General features: G+C 48.7%; 1 protein-coding gene across 6 annotated transcripts in view; it reads right to left on the reverse strand.

Annotated features, from left to right (window-relative positions):
* Positions 1-22,798, reverse strand: part of SOX2 (SRY-box transcription factor 2) — an 87,784-nt gene that overhangs the window by 2,836 nt on the left and 62,150 nt on the right. For 2 of the 6 annotated variants that reach the window (XR_005702482.2, XR_005702478.2), the window contains exons 3-5: positions 10,273-10,437; positions 9,326-9,414; positions 3,498-3,589 (exon numbers count right to left, since the gene is read on the reverse strand). The gene's annotated coding sequence lies outside the window, so the exon portion shown is untranslated. Of the gene's footprint in view, positions 1-3,497; positions 3,590-8,745; positions 9,251-9,325; positions 9,415-10,272; positions 10,438-22,798 lie in introns of those variants that run through there. The other 4 variants (XR_005702479.2, XR_005702480.2, XR_009208190.1 and 1 more) reach the window with 4 other exon arrangements.

Raw genomic sequence — 22,798 nt, forward strand, 5'->3', positions numbered from 1 at the left:
AGCTTAAAACTCACAGCACAGCTCCTCCCGGAGAGGAGGGAGATGGATCTCCTCCAGGAGAGTGGAAGATCTCAAATCTGCAATTTTGCCTTGTCTGCATAAAGAGTTCTTGCATTTTGGCCCAAGCCTGAATTTGCCATTAAAGTAGCCCTTGTCTATACAAATGTAAGGAGACAGTCCAAGCACCATCACAGCCTGGTACATCCCTGGAAAAAGCAGTCACTGTCATCTCCTGCGAGGGTACAGCACTCCTCCAGAGCAGCAGCTATCTGAAAATAATTTCATTTTCCTGCGATAATACAAACATCAGCACAAAGACCTCGTCTATGAGAGCAGTTGTGCAAAACTCAATAATTTCACATCCTGGTCTGAAATGTTCCACAGGCAGTTGGAAGGTCCGAGGCTGAGATCCAAAATCACCAGTGTATTCACAGCTATGCAAATATTAGGAACTACGGATGTCTCAACGCATGCAACATCTTGCATTATATTTAGCAGACTCCATTTAAGTTCACCTGTCTACCAGCTATAAAGATTTACCAGAACTTGTGAAGAAAGCTAGAACAGATTAAACCAAATAATTTTTCAGCTGTTTCTTGTTTGAGATCCATTTGGGGTTTTCGCCTCTTGGGAGACAGAGGTTCCTAAATGTTCCAGCGGGCTCTGAGTCAGTAGCACATCTGAGGCACCCTGTCCTCGTGCACGCCCAGATAGCCCTGGGTTTGCTCCCTGTCTCCTGCTTGCTCTGCAGCCCATGTGATGCTTTGTTTACTCACTGCACAAGCAGATCCATGCACCAGCCATTGCCAGCAGAATGATTGGGAGCCCACGGAGTCTGCAAACACCGGGCACTGATGTGTCCCCCCCCTCCCCGCCCAGCTCTCCTCTGTGTTTTGGGTTCAAAGTGAAACTATCCCAGACTCAGGGACCTCGAGAGAGCAGGACTTGGGAAACGCCAGGAGAGACACCGAGGGCACGAGCGTGTTATCAGAAAGAATTTCAGCGCTCCCAGCAGCCCAGCAGCAAATTAGAAAGTTTTGGCTCCCAAGAATGAGTTGTGTTGTTTGTTCCTGCACACTGCAGCTGCTCGTCCCTCTCCCTCCCCACCCCCCTCCTTTGGGTGGTTTATTACACACAAGCTACTAATGAATGGGAGCCGCTGTTTTACAGTACACCACACTTACAGGACTTATCTCTAGGCCTACCACAGATTTGACTGATCAACAGCAGGGCACCACCATCATAATTCTTCCTAGAAACAGGAGGATAAAAAGGGGTTTGTTGGAGGTTGGCTGTGTCTGCAGAGAATCCTGCCTGCAGGGCCTGCTGATGCCATCACTCGCTGCTATGGTCTTTGGCCTAATAAGGTACAGAAACAAAGATTGTTCACTTGTTCAAGAATACTAAAGTACCCAAGTGACGGAAAGTGGAGGCAGCAGGGCACACATCCAAGTGGGATTAAGGCCACAAGTGCAACGTTACAGGGCTGACTGGGTGGCAGGGGGAATATCTGCCTCTGAAGGAAAAAAAAAATTCCAGTTCAAACATAATTTATAACCTGTCACTCACAGTCAGAGGTGGCTGTCATTAAGAGTTAAATGTTGCATTGTGTTCAACTTATTCTGATAAGAATTCTCTAAGCTGCTTATATGTTATCATAACTGGTGAATAAGTGGAGCCTGGGCAGGGGAGGGGGGAGAGGCTCTCTGGGGCACGATGGCACCCAGACTGGGAAGCAGAAACTCTGCCGCAGAGCTGAGCTGCTGGGTCCTCAGTGTGATCTACCCTCAGCCTGGCTACACATTCCCACATTCCAAGGACTCCACAGTGAGTCTCAGACCCTACCAAGCCCTTGGGACTTGTCAGGGTCCAGGCTCTGCTTGGACAGATCCACCTTCTTTGCTTTTATGCACTTGTCCAGTTAGGGAGCCAGGCAGTAACACCAAGGGGATCTAAAAGGGTGCATTCAGCCTCTGTTCAGCTGGTCTACACAGCAAGGCTCTATGAAGGTTTAAGAGCTAGAGCTGAAGGAGAAAAAAATGTTGTAGCCAAGTAAAAAGCCCTGAAGTTAATACTGCTCACTGGGAACGGAACAGGGAACCCAACAGAAGAGCAGCGAAGCAGCTTCTTTAGGGGCAATATTAAATTCCTCTGACTGACTTGGCAGTTTGGGAGCAGCAGGATTGTTTTCTCTAGCTTAGGGAAACCCAGCAACAGACCCCACTGAAGTTCAGGCAGCTAGATCAGGCCCAATCCCACTAAACTTTCTAGGCTTATCAGGGAAATTTTCCCTACAGTTTTTTCCCTACTTCATTTTGGGTGCAGAGGGAAAAACCTGTGTGGAATAAGAATTAGAATAGTAGGAGCCCATCCATTTTCACAGAATTAGCATCATGGGAGCCTGTTCATTTGCACAGCTCACTAAGTGCAAATAGCCACTGTAACTCCCAGGTAGAAGCATTTCTCTGGTGCAGCTCATTCAGAAAGCAGCAGTTTGTTTACTCCCTGGCTTGGGCTACCTGGATCACATTTCACCTGCTGGGGTTGCTGGTAATGTGGGAGGTTGATTTTTCACTGGCACTGTTGCTTTTATAAAGCCTTTAATGTCATAGGCTCTGGCTGCATCCAAGATCTCGCCCATCAAGCCAAGGCTTAAGGGACTTTGGGCTGAGACATCCCAGCCCTCTATCCCCCTGTCACTCAAGTCAACAACCACAACTTTGCTGCGGTAGGTGTGGGACAAATATTTCAGTCCCTGACCTGTGCCCTGTCTGACTAAAGACCCAGAGACTCTGATTTGTCTCTACTGCAAAAACACCACAGCAAATACCCATTTTTCTGAGTGCCAAGCTGAATACGAGTATCTGACCTCAGTGTTGTCTTCAGCTGTGTTGGAAAGCCAGAAGGTCAACCACAGTGAGCTCCTGGTATCCTGCAGGACACTGCAGGTGCAGAGGAGCACATGGTGTGTGTGCAGGTACGACAGTGCTGCAGTGCATTCACCTTTCTGGCCTCTACAGCTCCGAGGGGCCGATAACCACAGCCCTCTGTCCCTGCAGAGAGCAGGCAGCTCCCTGTAACCACCTGTCCCCAAGGGGAAACAGAACAAACTGCATCCACCCGTTCCTCCCCACCAACCACGGCAGCATCTGGAGCGCACTCGCGCACGGGAGGTGAACCCACGGAAATGTCTCTGTGGGTGGGTGTCCCCACGGGGAATGAGCTTGTCTTCTGTGCAGCTTTAAGGGTGTGCAAGTCCAAATCCCTCTGTCTGGATGCGAGTTGTGGTAAACGCTCCGTGGGACTTGTCAAAAGAAAAGTTAAAATAGATGTAACTGATGCGTGAGGGCGTGTTTTACCCACTCTAAATTCTGTTGGATGAGTGAGTAGAGGCAGGTAGTAGATTAACTATGCAGCTCAGAGACCATTAAGGCTTGCAGAGGAACAATTAGTCCAGAATTTGCATTTTATGAAATTGAACCTTTTATAAAACTTACAGCACAGCTAATGACAGAGGTTTCTTCAAATAAGTATTTCCCTCTGATCTTTGTCGCATGGGATTTGTAGCATCTTGCCAGGATATGAGAACCTAAAAATGTAAAAGGCAATTTTTCAGCAAAAATTAAACCCACTGGTTTATCTTTACCATCTGTGTGAAGTGTAAACAGAGAGAATAAATAAATAAATAAATACTGAAAAATACATTTGTTTTAAATAAATGTGAACAAAGGGTTTGACACATTTGCAGTATGTAATGCTGATTTTAAAACATGGTTTCAACCACCTGACACATTCAATTAAACACAGAAAACTCTCCAGGTTGTATTTGCATTCTGGAAGAGCAGCTACAAAAGAAAGCGTAAATGCAGCAAATCATTCTGAAAATAAACTGATTTGCACATGAGTTCCCCCTGAAAGGCTGAAGCACCACTGACTTTGTAGTACTACTTGAAAAAGCTGCAAGTATCTTATTTTTCCCCATAAAACAGATCCACTCTGGGAAGGGCAGACTGACAGTTTGATCTACCTTCCAAGAGACCATGAGAGAAAAAAGTTGCTTCTAGGAGCACAAATTTTCAGTAAAGCCTGTTTTTTCTCCAATATTCAGGGAAATTCCTAATGCAGTTCTTAGTCTCTAATTAAAAAAACCCAAACAAATAAACAAACAAAAAACCTGCAGCCATAAGTGATGGAAGAAAACCAAATCCCTTTTCCAAGCAGTGACACACTGCCACTTTAACAGTTTCCCACTGTACTTGGGGTTAGTTGCCAGAGAAGCCTTGTTCAGCCTATTTGGGGGCCCCACGAAATGCTGCGAGCGTTACTGAAATGAGCACTTGTCTTTTGTTGAGCTGCATGCTAGCACCATACAGTGCTGAGCTGATAAATCCACTTTTTCTAACACAAGCATTTTTCAAACAAAACTACCATGAGACTGATGAGTAATGCCAGCTTGCCAAAAAAAAAAAAAAAAAAAAAAAAGGCACACACCCCTCCCAGGCGCTGCTGACACTGACAGCTGTTAAATTCACATATTCACAAGATGAGATGGGTTACATAACTGGAAATTACAAGAGCGGCTCACCAGCGAGAGGAACTGCAAAGCAAGGCATCACTGGGGCTGGGGAAGGAATAGATCACACATTTCCACGTGCACTGTCCCGCTGATGGCCGGGATAAAGCTGTGCCTTGAGCGCACAAAGGCTGCCAGGCACTCCTCACCCTGCATCATCAGGCTGCTCGTAGTTTGTTCTGCTTTAGGATTTTTTTTATTTTTTTTTCCCCCAGCAAAGTGAGGATGCATGTGGAAAAAGGATGTATCAGTGCAGTTATGTATGTTGGGTGGTTTAAAAGCCCAAATGTCACGTTTTGCAAGGCATGATGCAAAAGCAGAGGCTCCAAAAGGCAAATCTTGAGCAGCTGAGAGGGCAGCAGAGAAGGTGAAGTGCTGGGCAGAGTCAAGTTTGACACAACCTAGGTAGCTTTTAATTTGCATCAGATGTTTCAGACATATAAGCACTTTACAAAGATGCTGTTTTTGTCATTCTCGTTGAATGGCCATAGAGTTGAGCTCTGGAGAAGCTCTGTAATGGCAGTGACACAATGTCACCCCACCACCACATCACCTGCCTTTATTTCAGTATCTATCTCTAAATTGGTTTGAAAACTTTGACAAAAGCACGCGGTTCTGGGAGGGTCATGGAGCAGATGATGGAGGAAAGGAATCATTAAGGGTTCCTGTGGAGCTGGTGGAACAGCTCAGGAGAAGGAGCAGTGGGGGAAGATGGCAATGTCTGCACAAGCTGCCAGGCCCTCACTTGTTGCTGAGATTGCCAGAAATGAGGTTCTGAAGGGGGCTAATCTGGACATAAATCAAAGCAGAAAACAATGGATATCTTCATGAATATCCATAATAAAAAAAAAAAAAAAAATCCAGTAATTAAACCACCATTAATATCAAGCTTAATTTTATACATTCAAAATTATCTATGCTTCAATTTTTTTCTGCTCATGGCTGAATTCATTCTTCTTATGTAGTAAGAGGGGGGTTGCTATTATAAAAAATACACCTAAAAGCTTTTTTGATAAGGAAGTTTATCAAACAAGAAATGAAGATGAAATGAAAATTAAATGCCTAAAATTCCATGTACTTTATCATGTTACCTGCAATAAACCAGGCTAATGCAAAGCCAAGATGCACAGACAAATCAGGAGAAAATAAACCACAGAAATGAATGCCTCGAGAGTCACCTAAGCTGGTGTGTAGGTAGTCTGCTGCGTAGGAGAGCAGTGAAAGCATAAACAGAATACTAGATGTGCATTAAGCCACAAACAGAAATAGCTGTGAACAATGGCAAAGTCTGGTTGCTCTTGGAACCTTAATGTAAGGAAACATCCTTATAAAAGATGAGACAATAGCGAGTCTATAAATGACAGCCCCGTGGGCAGGGAGGGATTAAGAACTTCCTATAGTTCCTAGAGTATCAACCTATATTGTAACCCTTCCACAAAGGCTGCCATAAGTGCTTTCTCTGAATTAGTCTGCCCAGAATAGGAAAAAGCATCGGGATTAGTTTGACTTTTCCTCTGGACACCAGCCACACACTCTCAAGGCGGAGAGGAAGAAGTAAAAGCAGACGGAAGCGCAGCACTTGTTTAGGACCTTTTGCCAGCACACCTGTAATTCCCAGGACTCTTTTGCCCTCCCTCCTTCCTCCAGAACCCAGAGACCTTTGCCAGCCCTGATCCAGGCCATGGCAAAGTGCTGCTCTCTAAAGCTGAGCTCCTCTGTCTCTGCGGGGCACTGGGAACGCGGGCTTTGGACACAAGTAAACATGAACTAGGCTGAGCCTTCGGGGTCCATTTCACACTTTTATTTTCTTTGTTCTATTTTGAAGTGGATTTTTTTTCGTTGTTTTGTTTGCTTGCATGAGTAATAAAATACATTCATTTAACTGGGCACGTGTTTCATCTGAAAACATTAACAAAATACCTCCCAACCCCTCATGGCCCATGACCTGAGTCATATTCCTGTACACCAAACATCCCCTGAGCTTTCAGGTAGAAGATTACCCTCAGACCTCAGGTTTTCTGGCAGACTGCCACATATTCTTCTAATAAAAAACATTAATTGAAGACTATGAACGTCACTATTTAATACAGTTCCATAGACCAGCCACTGCAAACTTCCAGAGGCCTCATGAGTTATCAGTGGCCCAGAGGTTGGGAACCACCACAGACTTTGGTGATTCTGCTGGTTTATCTCTAACACAGCCCTAAACCCATTCACGCACATCCCTCTGTGAAACTCAAAGAGCCGCCAGCTCTGAGAGTTTTCCAAGAAGCTGAGAGAGCACTTCACTGCACTGATGGGGAGGAAGAAGGAGAATTGTCCCACTGCAGCTGCCGCTGACATAGGCACCTCTAGGCACTCCACATGCTTGGATGTGGGCGAACTGAACCACGTGAAGAGGTACAAAATGTGCCAGACCAGGACCCGCTCCCAGTGACATTTGTAGATTCGCAGCTGATTATAAATCCAATAGGATCTACAGAAGTCAATGCTAAAGGATTTGCAGCAAGGAGAATTTGAGATCTCCTTGTTGTTGCCTCTGCCAACAATTCCTCATTCCAAGCTGGAGGTTTCAGTGCAAATTTGGGGCAATTCTGGTCCAAAAGTTCCAGTGGAATAGTTCTATCTGTTTTCAGAAGTGATCCCCTGTTTGCCAGGTAGAACTTGGTCCCTGAGTGATGACAATACAATGCAGATAAAAGTAGGGGTTTTTTTTAAATGTTAAAAATTACACAGATGCTTTTGAAAATATTGAAGATTCATCATCCAGCTATTTACAGTCCTAATTTTTTTTTCTGAAAAACCAGCAAATATTCTGATTCTCACCGAGAGCTCTAAGACTCATCCTCCCAAACACAGAAGCCACTGCCCTGAATCACATGCTTCCTAAGGGGGATAAAGCCTTTTCAGCAGAGGTCTATTAAAAATAACCACCAAAACCAAACTATTATCAGTATTCTGGGTAGAATTAAATAGTGTCACCATAGATATCTGAATGTGCAGGTTTGGCCTTAAATTATTTTATGGCAAAATTCAGCCCCATTTCTCACTCCTGGTCTTCAAAACTGCTCCCACTGGAGCAGATTATGATGACCCTATAGGAGGCAGGACTTTGGCCACAGATTTATCCAAGGATTTTTGGGGGGGACTTTCTGCAGAGTAAGGTGTTACTGCAAATAAAAGTTAAATATTCTTGCTGTTGGAACCTGTGGGACTTCTCAGCAGCACGATGGTGTTTAGCAAAGCTCAGGTGCCCTTCCTGAACTGTATTTTATGGCCCTGACTCTGGTGCAGCTCCTCCAGCCTCCGGGGAACCGATCAGCTTGGAAGGGGCTGGGAAGAAAAACGTCAGAGCCAGGCCCCGCCAAGCAAAAGAAGTGTTTGGGCAAGGTTCTCACCACACGATTTTTCTAAGACTGGGAACAAATATTAAAGCAATTTTCTTCCTTCAGAGCACTTTTGAAGTCACTTAAAGTCTGATAGCACCTTCCGGCTCGGGAACTGGATTTTGCTCCTCGGTGTGGTTGCACTCACTCATCTGACAGCTATCAATTACTGGTGTGGGCAGCGCATGAGATTTTGCAGCAGTGGGAATAAAACACGAGAGCAAATCCACTTGCTCCGAAGGGCAAGTTTCTACAGTCAATAACAAAATCAGAACTCTGCAATAGCCCTTCCCTCCCCCTCAGAGTTTGTTGCTTAAAATCTTAAAGGAAAGAAATTTCATGTTGTCTATGAATATGATCTTAGCATGATCCATTTTTTTTTTCCCCATAAAAATACATAAGTTTTTGTAGCTTTTCTATTTGTACTGCAAACCAGTAAAGGAAAACCCTGTGAAACTCTCACTTTCATTTCACACTATTCTGAATGTTACCTAATTTTCCAGTTTAAAAATAGATTAAGGGGATTAAGAGACTTTTGAGTCTAAAAAGAATGCACATATTAGGAAAATTACTACCTAAAATAAATAGCCCTCTTTAATAAGCAGTCTCCTAGTTTGTGTGATATTAAGGAAAAAAAACACTTCACAGACATCTAGTTTAACACATGTCAGTCAGCTTCATTTACAAGTTCAAAATCCAGAGGTAGATAAAATATTAGTTTGGTTTGGAATATGCAAAGTGCCAATTTTTCTTACACGAATGCCCCAAAGTGCTTGATACAATGTCATTATGGAAGGAAAAAATACTTGCCAGAAGGGTTTTTTAAAGGAACGGTTACCGCAAATAAAAACTTTCAACTAAAAAGGATTTTTAAAATTGTTTTTTAATATGCTTTTAATGACCTCTGCTCCTCATACCTACCTCCTTGCTTCCCAAACTGTTTGTACTGTCCCCAATAACACTCAGTGGAAAGCTGTCGTTCCTGGCTAAATCCTTACTTAGGTTGGATGCTATGCCTCCGTTAGACAGGGTCACAAGGTCACAATCGATTTTGGAGGCCACCTGGAGAGCCCAGGCCGTGAACTGACTCAAAAAATTTATATCAGAGCTGGAATGGTCCACCTCCCAGGGCTCAGCCTGCGCTAACACCCCAGCCGCAGGATGGAGCCTGCCAGGCCCAGCTCAGAGAGAGGCCAGAGTTGTTGACCCTGTTAGCTGACCTCTTCAAACTTCAGGAGAATTTTTCTGGCAGTTACCACGGTGACTGGGCACTCCAAGCTTATCCTTCTTACTGAAAAAAAAAAAAAAAAAAAAAAAAAAAGAGACGAAAAATTAAGAAGAGAAAAAAAAAAACGTTAAAACCTACCTCGTAGGGATGTCTATCGAGATTCAAATACATAAAAGTTTTAATTGTTTGCTTCTCTCTTGGGCTGCTCTGGCTCTAACTGGTGCATCCTATGTGAACATCAAGAAAACAGTTTGGCTAGAAACATTTCAGCTTGGGAAGAAATAACCCTCAGTGGGTTTAACGGGAAGCATTTCTAATATCTGCTGGTGATCACAAGTGACACACTAAGAGGTTTATTGTGAAATAATATTTATTTTTCTCTCTGTATCTTTCTCCAAATTGCTATCATTTCTTGTTGAACTGAGAAGAAGCTGAGACAAGGCTCAGGGAAAGGATTCTGTGCTGCCATCATTTTTTTTTTCCTTTTAAAAGCTATCTGCTTGGTGAAACATTAAGTATGCAGCAATACATTGCTTTGGTCTCTCAGAAGAGACTGCATAACCTATTTAATGTACCATGAAATATTACTTAAGAGGAAAAAGCAAAAAAAAAAAGAAAACAACCACCAAAAACCAAAAGTTGTCAGACATCATTAGTGCCGTTTTTTTCAGGCACTTTGAACACTAATCACTTTACACTTAAAATTTAGCAGGTAAGCAAGGTCTCATGATGCTGACAGAAAACACTTGAAACACATCAAGGCATCAAGCACCCGAAGTAAACAAGAAAACAAAGTGCACTCTTCATTTCTGAGACAATAAGGGGAAAACTGGTGCTTCTTAATTTCAGAGCAATCATATATTGCATACAAGGCTTTAATGTAAATATTCCTCCTGCTCCTCTACTTCAAATAGGAAAAATGGAGCACTGAAGGGTACACTGCATTATAGCTGGAAAAATCCTACTTAAGGGCTCCTGATGGCAAACTGTCAATCAGTATTCCCTGCTTGTTATGAACTGCTCGTTTCTGGAGTACAGCTAAACAGAGGTTCAATGATTGAAACTTTAATGGCATTTTGTCTCACACACGGTTCTGAAGTATCTTCTGTTGTTTGAAGAGTTAAATATGGATATTCAAATTGCTGCTCAGCCACTGCTCTGCTCCTCCTGGGCTTCTCCATGGCAGTGCTGAGATGGCAGAGGGGGCTGAGCTGCTGAGATGCCTCTCACGGGAGGAGATCACACAGACCCTATGGATACAAAAATAAAGCAGGAGGTTTGGGTGTGGGAAGCAAAAAGCACATAACTGATCTTTTGTTCCAGACTTACTTTTCATTTCTGCTTGGAAGGATGAGGAAAAGGCAATGCAGTGTATGTGTGTTAACTAACATTAAAAAAAAAAAAAAAAAAAAAAAAGAATGCAGGCTCAGTACAGGACTCTCTCTCCTTTCAAAACCGGTTCAATTGCTTTGAAATATCATATGCCTCGATGCTAAATAGATACATAGGCACTTAATAATATTATTCAGCAGTAGTGAATTAAACATGAAAACAATTTAAATTAAAAACACTTAAAGACTGTTTCCCTGTTATTAAGGATGTGTTAGAAAAAGGCTAAGCCTCTCATTAGGAGATGAATTTTTTCATTTGTGTTTTTGTTGAGGCTATACAAGATGTTTTTATACTTTCTCTTTTTCTCTCTGCATGAAATATTGTAAATTGAAACAATCAGGTGACTGATCAATGGGCTAGTGGGAAGAGAAAACTGTTTGTTAAATTCTATTTGTTTTTCCTTTCTTTCTTTCTTTTTGAACAACACCGTATATACAAGCATGTGCCTTTCAATTAGATACCGTGATTTATGAAGTCAAGCTCAGAGCTAGCCAGGTTGTTGACTCAGATTAGAGCTGTGATGCCAGCTCATTCCCTGGTGACAAACACTGACTGTCCTTCCCGCAGCCAGGCACCCCTGGCAGCCGTATGAAAAGACCTTGTGGTTGGCACAGCACTGAGCAGGAAATGAGGTCCTCTCCGGTTTGGGACAGAGATGACTGGAGTTACAGAAAGCTGTAAAGCAAAATCAGCATCTCCTGAGTCACAGACTTTCAGCTCTGGAGGACCCCGCAGTTCCCAGGGTGAGCTGGCCCACCAGCGCTGCCCCTCCCGCAGCCCCTCCACCTCCCACCGTGATCCCCGGGGAGCGCCCTGTGCACTCTGCCATGGCATGGCACGGCATGGCACGGGGCTGATTCCGTGTGGCAGAGGGGAACAGGGAGCACCACAGCCCCCCAGTCTCCCCGTGTGCCCCAGCCTGTTGCTCAGCACCCTCCTGAGGGAATCCCTTTCTCCCTCATCCCCACCAGAGAAATTTTTTGGCACGTTGTGTGGTGTTTTTCTATTAATATCACAAGGCTTTTATGTCGGCCTATAGCTTGGGGACCTTCGTGTTGCCTACCCTCCTCCAGGAATTTCTCATATAAATCACTGGAAAGCAGGAAATCCTTGAGACTCGGTAGGAAGCTCTTTACCATGTTTGCCTCAGCACAGACAGCTGCAGACCACAGAGCATCTTGCCTTGTAGGTACTACAGCGGCCCAGACACCTGGACCTGAAATTGGGGAACTTGTCCCCCTTCTTCCGAGATCTCTGAGGCAGAAAGCGAGCTCCTGGAATGGGGTTAGAAACTCCTACTGAATTCATGGAGTAGCACTCCCTCATCTTCTCTGTGTAACGCTTTCGCTCCGAATTCCCTCAATGCCATTGAAACAATAATATTTAGACCATTTGGGGCTTGAGATTATTGCTTTAATAAATGGGGTTTTTATTGGTTCATTGTGGCAAATAAGCCCCCGATTGATTTTGCTCCTAATCAGCATGGAGAATGCATTCCGCTGTAATTAAATCCCGTGTAGCTGGGTACTCTGTCTTCGCTCGTCTCTTAGCTCGCAGTGACAAGAGGTACAGCACATCAAACGCTATCCTCGCAGCGATAGGCGCCCTGCCAGCCCGCGGAAGGGAGATGCTCGCCTTCAGCATTACAGCGCCTACGGCTGGAGCGCCTTCCGAGCAGCGGGGAGCGCTTGGGAGACGCAGGAAACTTATTAAGAGGAGGAAGATGGCCAAGGATAAGATCTTTTCTCTCGAGGAAGAACACACTGCCAGAGAGGCGGGGGTCGCTGCCCCGCCCGCTTTCCACAGGTGCCCGCAGCCCCCGGCGGCTCCGCTGCCGCTCCCGGGGGCTCCGGCCGGGCCGCCCGGGGCAGCGGGGTCCCCCGGGCCGGCGGGAGCGCGGCCGGGCTGCCAGGCGGGCAGTTTTGAAGAGTCGATCTTCATAATACAAATCCCCCGGCTTCGCCTCCCCGCCAGCGGCGCGAGCCAGCTTTTTAATTGAATCCCGGGGATTTGGCCGCGGCCGAGAGCCCCGGTTCGGGCCCCAGCGCCCTGGGTCCCCCCTCCCGAGAGCGGGACGGTCTCTTGAGGGCTGATCTCTGTCCTCTGAACCGAGGGAAAGGGTTGAGGGGGGAGGCTCCGGCGGCCTGGGGAAGCCCCCCGGGCCGGGCCCCCGGGAGGCAGAGCGGGGGCTCGCTGCACCCCGGGGCCGGGGGCAGCTGGCGGGGCCGCGGCTGCTCCTGCCTGCCCCCGCCTCTCGCCCGGGCAGCGCTTTAGGGGGGGCTCAGGCCGGATCCTGCCCATTCTATACGTTAATGCTCTTTTCTCTCCGGCTGCGGGGAAGCAGGCCAGTGGATAATTACCCCTCACTGCAATCCGCAGAGCTGGCCTAATCCGAAAGCTCAAGTGCCCGTAAGTAAAACTTCAGGAAAAGTTATTGAAACTGACAAATACAGGGTGACAAATAATCAATAAAAGCCCAGTCCCACATCCTTTATTGTTTCCAGGCACTAACAGCAAGTAATGAAACCTCGGCGAGGACGGGGGCCGGGGGGGGGGTGGTGGGAGCGGCAATGAGGGGGGCTCTGGGCTGGCTCCCGGAAAGCCCCCGCTAAAAGAAACCCGGGGAAGAACCCGGCAGCACAAGGGGGACGGACATACCATCCCCATGGCAGAGGGGAAAATGCCACCCTTCCAGCAGCCCCTCTTCCCCAAGCCCTCCGCTGGCGGGGCCGGGGCGCTCCTCATGGGCGAACCCGGGAGGCTCCTGCCCGGCCCCGAACCTCTGCCCGGCCCCGGAGCCACCCGGCAGCCTCGGACCACGCACCCATTTCACGCACCAGCACAAAAAAACTCAGGAGCTGTAATCTGCGTTCTGAAATCTGTACCGTCCCTGAACACCCAATGCGCTCCTGCTCATTAGCATGCCGGCCCTGGATTTTCCACGCCGCGGTTTCTAAAGTTTCAGCGAAGGACGCCGGGCAAGATAAATCCGTGCTGTCGTTTCTCTCCCTTTCTGTCTCTCCAAATTAAGTTTTGATCTATCAGTTTAAACACTGGCCAGAAAGTTGATTCACTTTCTGTTAGGATTTCGGGTTAAACCGGGGGCTCCTCCGGTGTCTTTAAGCTTTTGAGCTGTGTAAATGAACTGCAGTGTCACATAATCGATGGGGAAAACTCAGCTGTCACAGATACGAAAGCAGCCTCCTGCCACAGCAATAACGTGATTTGGCATCTCAAAGTTTGGAAACGTGCTGTCTGCGCGTCCGGGGCTCGGGGAGGAAGAGGGACGGGGGCGATGCGGCGGTGAGGGTGGGGGGACAGTCCCCAGCCACCGTGGCCCCCGGCAGCCCCAAGTGCCGGCTCCCCGCACCGCGGCACCCGCTGCCGCTCCCTCCCTTCCCGACACACGCTGGGAAAGTTGTTTCCCAACTTTGGCGTTAGGGGAGGGTTGACCCAGAACAAATCTCAGTGTCTCGGTGGCCTTTCCAAAGCGGCCGTGCCCCCCCGCCCCGAGCCTGCGGGACGTGCCCATCTGGAGCACGCACCGTGAGAGCAACTGTGCCGCGTACAGCCACAGCGGCCATCAGTCACTAAAAGCCACACGCTTCAGTGGGCCGGGGATAAAACGAAGTCCTGGTGACGCCTGGTTAAACCACTGACCCTCTTGCGGGGGCTGGAGAAGGGGGGAAGGCGGCCCCCTCCCCACAAACCCGGCTTTGGGGGCTCGGCGGGGGCTCTGCAGGCCGTGCCCCTCTCCCTGAGCTGGCAGCGCTGCCCAAAAGGGGACCCAGCCCAGCCGGTTCGGGGAACCCCACGGGGGGACGAGGGCCGGGAGGGTCCCGGGCAGAGCCCCCGGCCCGACCGTGCCCCTGGGCGGCAGCGGCAGCTCCCGTGGGCGCGGGGGTCCCACCGAAATTGTTATTTTCACATCGGCTTGGGTGGAAACACCAACCCGCGGGCAGGCTGTGCTCTAAGCCGCGGGGTGAACGCTGCCCTCGGTCCCCCGTCCCTACCGCACACCCCGATTTACCCGGACACATGCGCAGGAAAACAACTCACGCAGCGTGTTCAGACGCTTTCTGGAAGGGGAAGGCTTTCGTTTCAGATTAGGAAGCTCTCTCAGATGAACGATAAACTCCGCTTTTGTCAGGCTATGGTACTTGATCGTATCTTTGTGGTTCTGTCCTCACCAAAATGGGCCCCGGAGGCTCAATCAAGAGGCGAGATTTCAGATAGTTTGATTTGACATAAGGAAACTTTGCATTTGTAATATTATAAGTCTCTAAAGGGGGAAATGAAACCTCTGTAGCTAAGACAAGAAGTGTGCCTAAATGCCGCTACGTTTCAATCACCACTTGGATATAATTTAAGTCTTCTCTGGCTTACAGTAATAAACTCTCCAACCTCGAGGCTATCCAAAAGAGGGGATTTAATGAGACCGAGTTTATACCCTTATATAATTTAAGGGTTTCGCCGTAGCTGTAAAATGACAATTGGTACATATGTAGTGCAAAAGAGCTGAAATCCCATCTAGGGACCAAGTTGGTTATTTCTGAAGGAGTTGTCATTTCCAGCAGGGGGGCACAATGAGAAGCCCAGGAGCAATGGAGCTCTGATCTCCACCAAGGAGAGATAACCACCTGATTAAAATGGGGCTCTTGTTCCCTCGTCACCCGATCGTCGTGTGAACTTACCTTATTTACAATTACGGGCAATGAGTGAGTCGCCCGGATTGTAATACACCTATAGCTTTGGGTTTACTCCTCCCTTTGTTATCAGGACCATCTCTCGGACAGATTTCTGGACCACTCATAGCGTGTGAGCACCGAAGCACCGAAGGAGGGAGGGGATGTGTGCGTTCCGAGCCCTGCAGTGCCAGCGCAGCGCCTTCGCCCGCCCACACGCCCCCGCTGGGAACCGAGCGGGAGGCCGGGCCCGGCAGAACCAGCCTGTGGAGATCAGGATGTTTACAGCACTCAGGCACGTGCGAGCACCACCAGAAAGCGAAGGGACCCGGCGTTAGGTGAAGGATTGTTTTGTACAGCGCATGTGGTGTTTGCTCATCTTCCAGGTGAACGCAGACACGGCGGCTGCTGGAGGACACCTCCTTCCCGGGTCACTCTGGGGCCCGGGTGTGCACCAATGGCACCAATGATGCACCTCTAAGCTGAATTTTAAAGCACTTTGTTCTCCATTTTAATATTAAATGGCGCAGTGTTTGCCAGATTATTATCCCGCTATTGCTTGTGCATTTGTCTCTTATGTCTAGTGCCTGTCATTACACAAAGCGTTTTGAAGAGCTAATTTCAAAAGACAGAAAGTCTACACTTACTATAAAAGTCATTAAATTAGCATGACAAGCTTAAAGTTCCTAGGTTATAATTTGGTTATAGATCTGAAATCTTCCCTGCTTTCTCTCTCCACTCGAAGGATGAAGGCTGAAGCGAGGCACCGACTCGAAGTTAGGACAATTGAGCTGTTTGGTGGAGAAACAGGGAAGAGATGTGGGCTCCAGCAGCACCCTTTTGGCAGAGCAGTGGGTGACAAGAAAGACTTCTGATTTTCTCTCACTTCTCCCAGCAGCCGGTGTGATCAGAGAGTCTTCTACTACAACAGGTGGGAGCGAAAAAAAAAATAATAATTAAAAAAATCTAGACGCTTTTCTCGTCGATTAAAACGTTGCTGGAATAGCAGGACGCGTGCCTTTTACATCCCGCTAAATGCTAAGACGGGAAGATGTGTTATAAAAGCAGCCATTGGCTGTTTCCCCCAAGGCTGCAACATCCCCTTCATTTTAATCGCTTTTTCTTTTCGGAAGAAAGCTGTGGAGAGGTGGGGGAGAGCTCCTTCCCCCAGCTCCCCGAGCATCTGCAGTGACGGGGGACTGCAGGAAGCCCCGGCGGTGCCAGGACCGGCAGCGTGGGAGCGCCCGCTCTGCCCGGCCGGGCATCCTCTCCCTGGCACGTTGCATTTCGACAACGAGAAAATTAGAGAAGGGACGGGGCATTCAAACACGGTGCTCACAGAAGAGGCTGCGCTAGTAGTTATTTAGTCTAAAAATCTGCTGTCAACCCTTTTTTTTCCTTTTTTTAATCTTTTTTTTTTTTTTTTTTTTTTTCCCCCGCCAGAATCGGCGAGGTGCGTTTCTTTGCGCTGATTCGTTTGCCTTTAACCAGGCATGCTGCGAATTGTGGAAGCTTTTCATTTACCTTTTCTTCTTTAAGCGTTTTAATTATCATCACTGACCTGTTGGGCATACCTACAGTATCAATGTCCCTTTTACATCGCTGCCTTCCCTTTCTCCGCATGTTTCTGCTATTTAACACTTGCTACCTTTGCCATTAGAGTCCTAGAGTGACCCCCGTGGGTATCTTTGAAAGAAAGACCCTCTGCATTCCAGCACTGCCTCCTTACCCAAGTAATAGCAAAGCGACCATTCAGACACATGGACCACACTGAAGCATTAATTAGGCTGATGAAATCCATAGAAATGTATGGATTCAGCATAATCGAGTTTCTTCTGCTGACTATAGTTAAGGAATACGTGAGCAGCTGGGAGAATAGAAAGTACTGTTAGGGTGAAGTCATGCATGTAATTGAGTATATTTAACATAACCATTTTAATGATCGGTGATTAAAAGTGCATCTACTTAAATTGTATACCTCTGCAATTTGTCCATATCAACTTTAGAGCGCACACAAAGAAAAGGTCGTCATATAAATTTATAAACAAGATCCCTTCCTGGCTACACATGACTCGAGCTGGAATGATAACTCAGCAGCAGCGAGGGGGAAAAAGGCCTTTCGCGAGAAAATAGCTACGCCAGTGCGATATTAATTAATCACTGGTTTGGCCCCCTTGCTCTCTTTTGCAGTCACAGTATTAGAAGTGCATAATAAGTGAGTTTTCTTTTCATCCGTAATTATTTATAACAATCAGATCACTCAGAAGAAAAAAAAAAAAATCCCTGGGTTTCTTTCCCGTATTAAAGGAGCATCTTTTCCCTCGCTTGACAATAGTGTGTGTGTGTGTACGCATATACCTATAATCAAATAAAATATTTGGGTGGGATTTTTTGAGGGGTTTTGTTTTGGGGATTTTTTTTTTTTTATATATATAATCGTCAGAAACATTGCCAGAGATCCAGCAAAGAAGCAATAAATGATTAAACTTCTTCTGACGCTGAATTCGAACGCGGAGAGGTTAAGGACTAGAAACGCTGTCACTGTTTGGGGGAGCCGTGGTTGACGGGCACGGCCGTGTCTCCTAGCAGGAGACCCCCGAGAACGAGAAATTAGCAGTCGAAATCTGCTAGTGGGTTCTGGATCCCACAAAGCCCACGCGTTGGGAAGGCTGAGTGTCTCTCTCTCGCCTATTCAATCTGCCCAGGCTGGTTGCAGCGAATAAATAGAGTCATTGTGGAGCCCATACACAAACCGACCCAACTCCCTCCCCCACCCCTTCTCGCCCTCCCCCCGTCCCTTTATGCTCAAACGCACACAAATCTGCAGCCGCTTTGCGCTGAGAGGAGCCCAAACTTTTCTTCCCTTTACTGTACAGCGCCTGTGGGAAAGGTTTATTCCCACGTATGGAATATGGACTTATGCCGCAGAGACGGGGGTTCACGCTGGGTGAGGGCAAACAGGAGCCTGCCAGGAGCAGGACCCATCGCGCCCTGGCCCCGCCGGGCGGGCGGGCGTCCCTCTCCCCGCGGAAGATAACGGTTCAAAGTGGCCAGATGCATTAAACAGCCACAAAAGGGGCCGGGAGGGATGGGGGACGGGGGGCGGGAGATTCACTCAAGTTTCTGGTGGAAAATTTAAATGCTGCCGTCTCTCCTTCTCCCAGCATCGCTGCAAGGTGAAATCCATTTGGCCTCGTCCCTCCCGAGCGGCCGCAGCCCGGCGGGGCGGGCGGCAGCCCCGCGCCCGGGGAACTTGCTCCGTGCGAGAGAATTTGCAGCCTTGAAAGCATATTTTTCTTCCAGCTATGGTGGCACTTAGATGATAATGTAGGCAATGAAACCGGGGAGATTTATATCTTTTGGAAAGTAGGACGAGCCAGATGGTAATAGCGTCATTAACAAACAAACTTAGGATCTGCAAGTGAAGCTTGAAATTGGGAAAGAGATCTGGAGAACAAAAGGAGCTGCTGTTGAGGTGGGGGGGGGGGGGGGAAAGAGTCCCTCTTCTGCCGGCCAAATCTAAGAGGACATTCTGGAGGGGCTGCTCCTTCCCAGCACTAGATAATAAACGACTGCTTTTTCCTCCCCTGTTGTGACTGAGAAAGGACAGAGAAAACTTTTGCAATAGGCAAATGTGGCATTTATTTATGTGTAACCCTTTGTAGTCTCAAGTGTCCCAAATGGGCCTTTAATTCAAATCCCTAGTTTGATACGGAGGGATCGCTTCTCCCAAGTTTATTTTAAGGAAACAAAGCGCCGCTTGTGGAAGTTGAAGGGCCAAAAGTTCAGTAATTATTTTTTTGAATTAATAGTAACGAATAAATATTAAAGGTTAAACCTTATTTTCTGTGAGAGTGGAAATATCTGAGGGATTTATTGTGCCTTCCAGACTTTTTTTTTTTTTTTTTTTTTTTTTTTTTTTTTTTTTTTTTTTTAACTCCCTCAAAACCCGCTCACTCTTTGCTAGGAGGCACCAACCCAGCAGGGACGAGGGTCCCCGAGCAGGGCCGGGATGCGGGACGTTCGGGTGGGGGGAGCAGGGAGGACTTCTCCCCTGCATCGCTCTTCGGATTTGCCCTCCAAACCCACCCCGGAAGGTTCTCGATGTCCAGAGAAAAGACTTTCAGCACAGATTTACCCAGCTGAGAGTCCATAAGCCCCGGAGACCTACCAGCTCCAGAGCTTCAGCAGGAGAGATGGGCTGTGTGCCTCCTAAATTTTAACCAGTTTGTTCCCAAATGCCACAGAAATGTATGGAGGTCTTTAGAAGATCCCCGCATCTCCCTTCCAAACTTGATTGTTATTAGATGATTAATGATTTAAAAGATGCCCGTTAACAGCCCCAAGTTGAGAGACATGGACCCATGCTCTAAACCAAAAACCGAACGTGCTTTTTTTTTTTTTTTTTTTTTTTTTTTTTTTTTTTTTTTTTAATGTGCTGGAGATCTTTAAAAGCCCCAAGGACTTACCCTTAAGGCATTATTCAAAGAAAAAAAAACCTGAGACTGGCGGTTCGTCACAGGCAATTGTAAAGGGTTTCAAAGGACCGATCAAACGAGTTGGAGAGTAATCTACATTAAAGTCCGGATGGCAGTGTTACAACATGCACCTGCAGGGTATTTGCTATCCGTGCCCCTTACAGAGCTACAAATCACCATTAAAGAAAGCTGCTTAAGCTTCCTCGGCGCTTCTAGAAAGACTTACTCGGGCTCCTTCACTTTGATATTTATACATCTTGTTATTGATAAGTGTGGGGCTGTTCGGCGCTCCCTTCCCCCTCCCGGACTGTCCCCGGGCACTTTTGCACCAGCCCCTCGCTGCCCCCACCCCTCGCCCGGCTCCCGGCGAGTGTTCAGGCGGGCCGGCCCCACGAACGACACGCGTGGGCTTGGGGTTATCCCCTCTCCCTGCGATGTGCCGGCTCCGGGAAAACTTTCGGTTTATTTTATTTATGTAGTTCCCCCCGGGCTCTGTCGCCAAGGCGACCGGGGCAGCCCAAGCAGCATCGGCACGCGGGATGTCCCGGCGGATTTTCTCACAGTTGCGGGAGGTGCAGACATGGAAATGAGCTCATTGCGGGGGAGTGGCTGCCGCCCGGGCCGCCCCCGGCCCAGCCCGGCCCGGCCCGCTGGGTCCCGGGGCTGCGGGGCTCGCTCTTCTCTTGGAGGCATTTGGGGAAAGTCGCGCAGTTTTGTTCTTGGCCGCGCAGAGCCCCAGAGCGGGTGCGGTTAACCCTTGGCACGCCGCGGGGCCGGAGATGCCGGTCCGGAGAGCCCTGGCGACCCCCGCGCCTCCTCTGCTCCCGCACCCCCACGGGCAGCGTTCGGTGAGCTCCGTGCTCCCCCCGCCAGGTGATGTCAGCGGGGAGAAGTAAAGTTGTAAGACAAACAAACAAGCCGGGAAAGCTAGGTGGGGGGGGAGGGGGGGAAATCAAGATTTTTCTACCCACTCGAGGCGAAAAAGCTCAAAGGTCAACAGGGATTCATCAACAGCTTCCCACGGCTGCAGACAGGACGAGTCGCTCAACTTGGAATTCTTTTTCGGGTAATTTTAGCTATCAGGTCTGTGTTTTCAGTACTTCCCTCGAGTGGGTTCTTGCACACAGAACCCCCACCCGTGGCAGGTGTGAGGCTGCGGAGTGCCTGGTGCCCTCTGAGGGCCCGGCTGAGCGGGCGGGGCCCCGGGCACCCCCGAGGCAGCCCCGGGGAGCTGCACCGCTGTGACCGGGTGCTCCTGCTGGGGGAGCACGCCGGGACGGATTCAGTCGGTTTGTCAAAAATCAACTAATTAAAAACCCCGCACCAAAGCAAGGGACAATATCTCGAGCTCGGTCTGCCTGCCTCACCTCTTGGCTCCCGTGGCAGCGATGGGCTGCCCGAGGGCTGGCACCCCTGGCACCCCTGGCACCCCTGGCCCCGCCGAGTCCCCTCGCCCCCCCCCGCGCCCCCGACGGGGCTTTCTGGCGCAGCAAAGCGCGCAGTGCTGGGGACGAGGGCAGCTGGGACGGGGCGGGGGCCCAGCGGCTCTGCCAGCGCCCACCGCAAAAGTTTCCCAGATCAACTCGTCTCGGCGGAATTGTCCTCGGAGGGGCGGCGGTGAGGAGGGGACAGGGACCCGCCGGCCGGATCGGCCCATCCCAGGCAGGGCAAGGGAAAGAGCCGCGGGGCAGCGCGCAGCTGCGGGACCGGGCCGGGGGAGCGGATGAGCGCCGGGGTGCGCCCCCAGCCCCCGCTCCAGAAATGGCTCAACTTCTGCCTCGGAGCCCTGGCCCCGCAGCCGGGACAGGCTCAGCGCTGCTGCCAGGGTGGAGCGGCGGGGTTTGGGTCACTGGGGCCGGACAAGTGCGGCCGAGGCAGGAGCACCCCAGGACAGAGGGTGGCACATGGCGGGCACCGCCCGGGGGCCCGGCCCGCACCCCCCCGGCGCTGGCAGGCCCCGACACGTCTGCTGCCCTGTAACGGCGAGCTCAACTTGCAGTAGCCTCTGAAGTGTTGCGAAACAACCCCCCGGTACGTTTGCGGGGCTGGAGAGAAGGAGGCGAAGCGCAGCGCCCCGAACCCCCCGGCTGTCCCCCTCGCCCGACGCCCCCCAGGCCGCAGCTGATGGGGGGCCCGGGGCGAGCGAGGGGCGAGCGCGCCTCGGGCCAGGCGCTAATTTGGTGTGTACGCTTAAAGCGGCCATCTGAGGGCTGGATAGCAACCGGGGGAAAGGGGTGTATTCGCGGCTGGAAGATTTAGGTTGTTGCTAGGATGTGAGAACAAAAAATCTTCAATAAGTCGGGGAGGGGGGAGGACGGGGCAGAGGGGGAGGAAGGGGGGTTACAAGGTTTGTCACAGGGAAAAGTGCAGACATCTGCTGGAACTTCCATATCTAAGCTGTTCATTTACAGGAGCCAACTTCTGAAATCTCCACAATTAGATCTGCATTGTTCTTTCTCAACAACACTGGCTAGAAAGAAAAGGTCTTCTCTGTCGGGGCCAATCCAACGAAGCGTTTGACGTTATTAAATAATAAAGCGATTGTGATTTACATTGTTGTTCAGAAAAAGGGCCAATTATCCACTGTTATGTTGCCATAAAGATCATATTAACTCGAATTAGTAATCAAACAATATGCTAGCGTTAAAAGTATAGAGAGGACAACGCGACTGGTCTTGTTGCATCCTCACTTTTTCTTGTAAAACCAGAAGCATAAATACACTTGAAAGAGGCGCAGAAACTTCATCCCTAACGGGCAAAAAGCAAAAGAAGTACCAGCGTTTGTGATTAATGGTCCTCTGTGTCGACTGTTTTCAATTAATTCAAAGCCACCCAAATCTCATATTGATTTTTCTGTTTACAAATTAATTCTTCTTTCGAATATCACGGGAAATGTTCCACCGTACTTCGAGAATCAGGGCGATTTTTTTAATGTAAAGCTTTTAGCATTTTGATTTCGGGGCGCTTGTTTGTTTTCCATTTTGTTTTGAGTTCGGGACTTTTTTTTTTTTTTTTTCAGAGTAACGTTTTCTAAAGGCGTTTAAGTTCCAAGCAAA

This window comes from Hirundo rustica, chromosome 10 (assembly GCF_015227805.2).
Source record: "Hirundo rustica isolate bHirRus1 chromosome 10, bHirRus1.pri.v3, whole genome shotgun sequence".
Taxonomy (NCBI): Eukaryota; Metazoa; Chordata; class Aves; order Passeriformes; family Hirundinidae; genus Hirundo; species Hirundo rustica.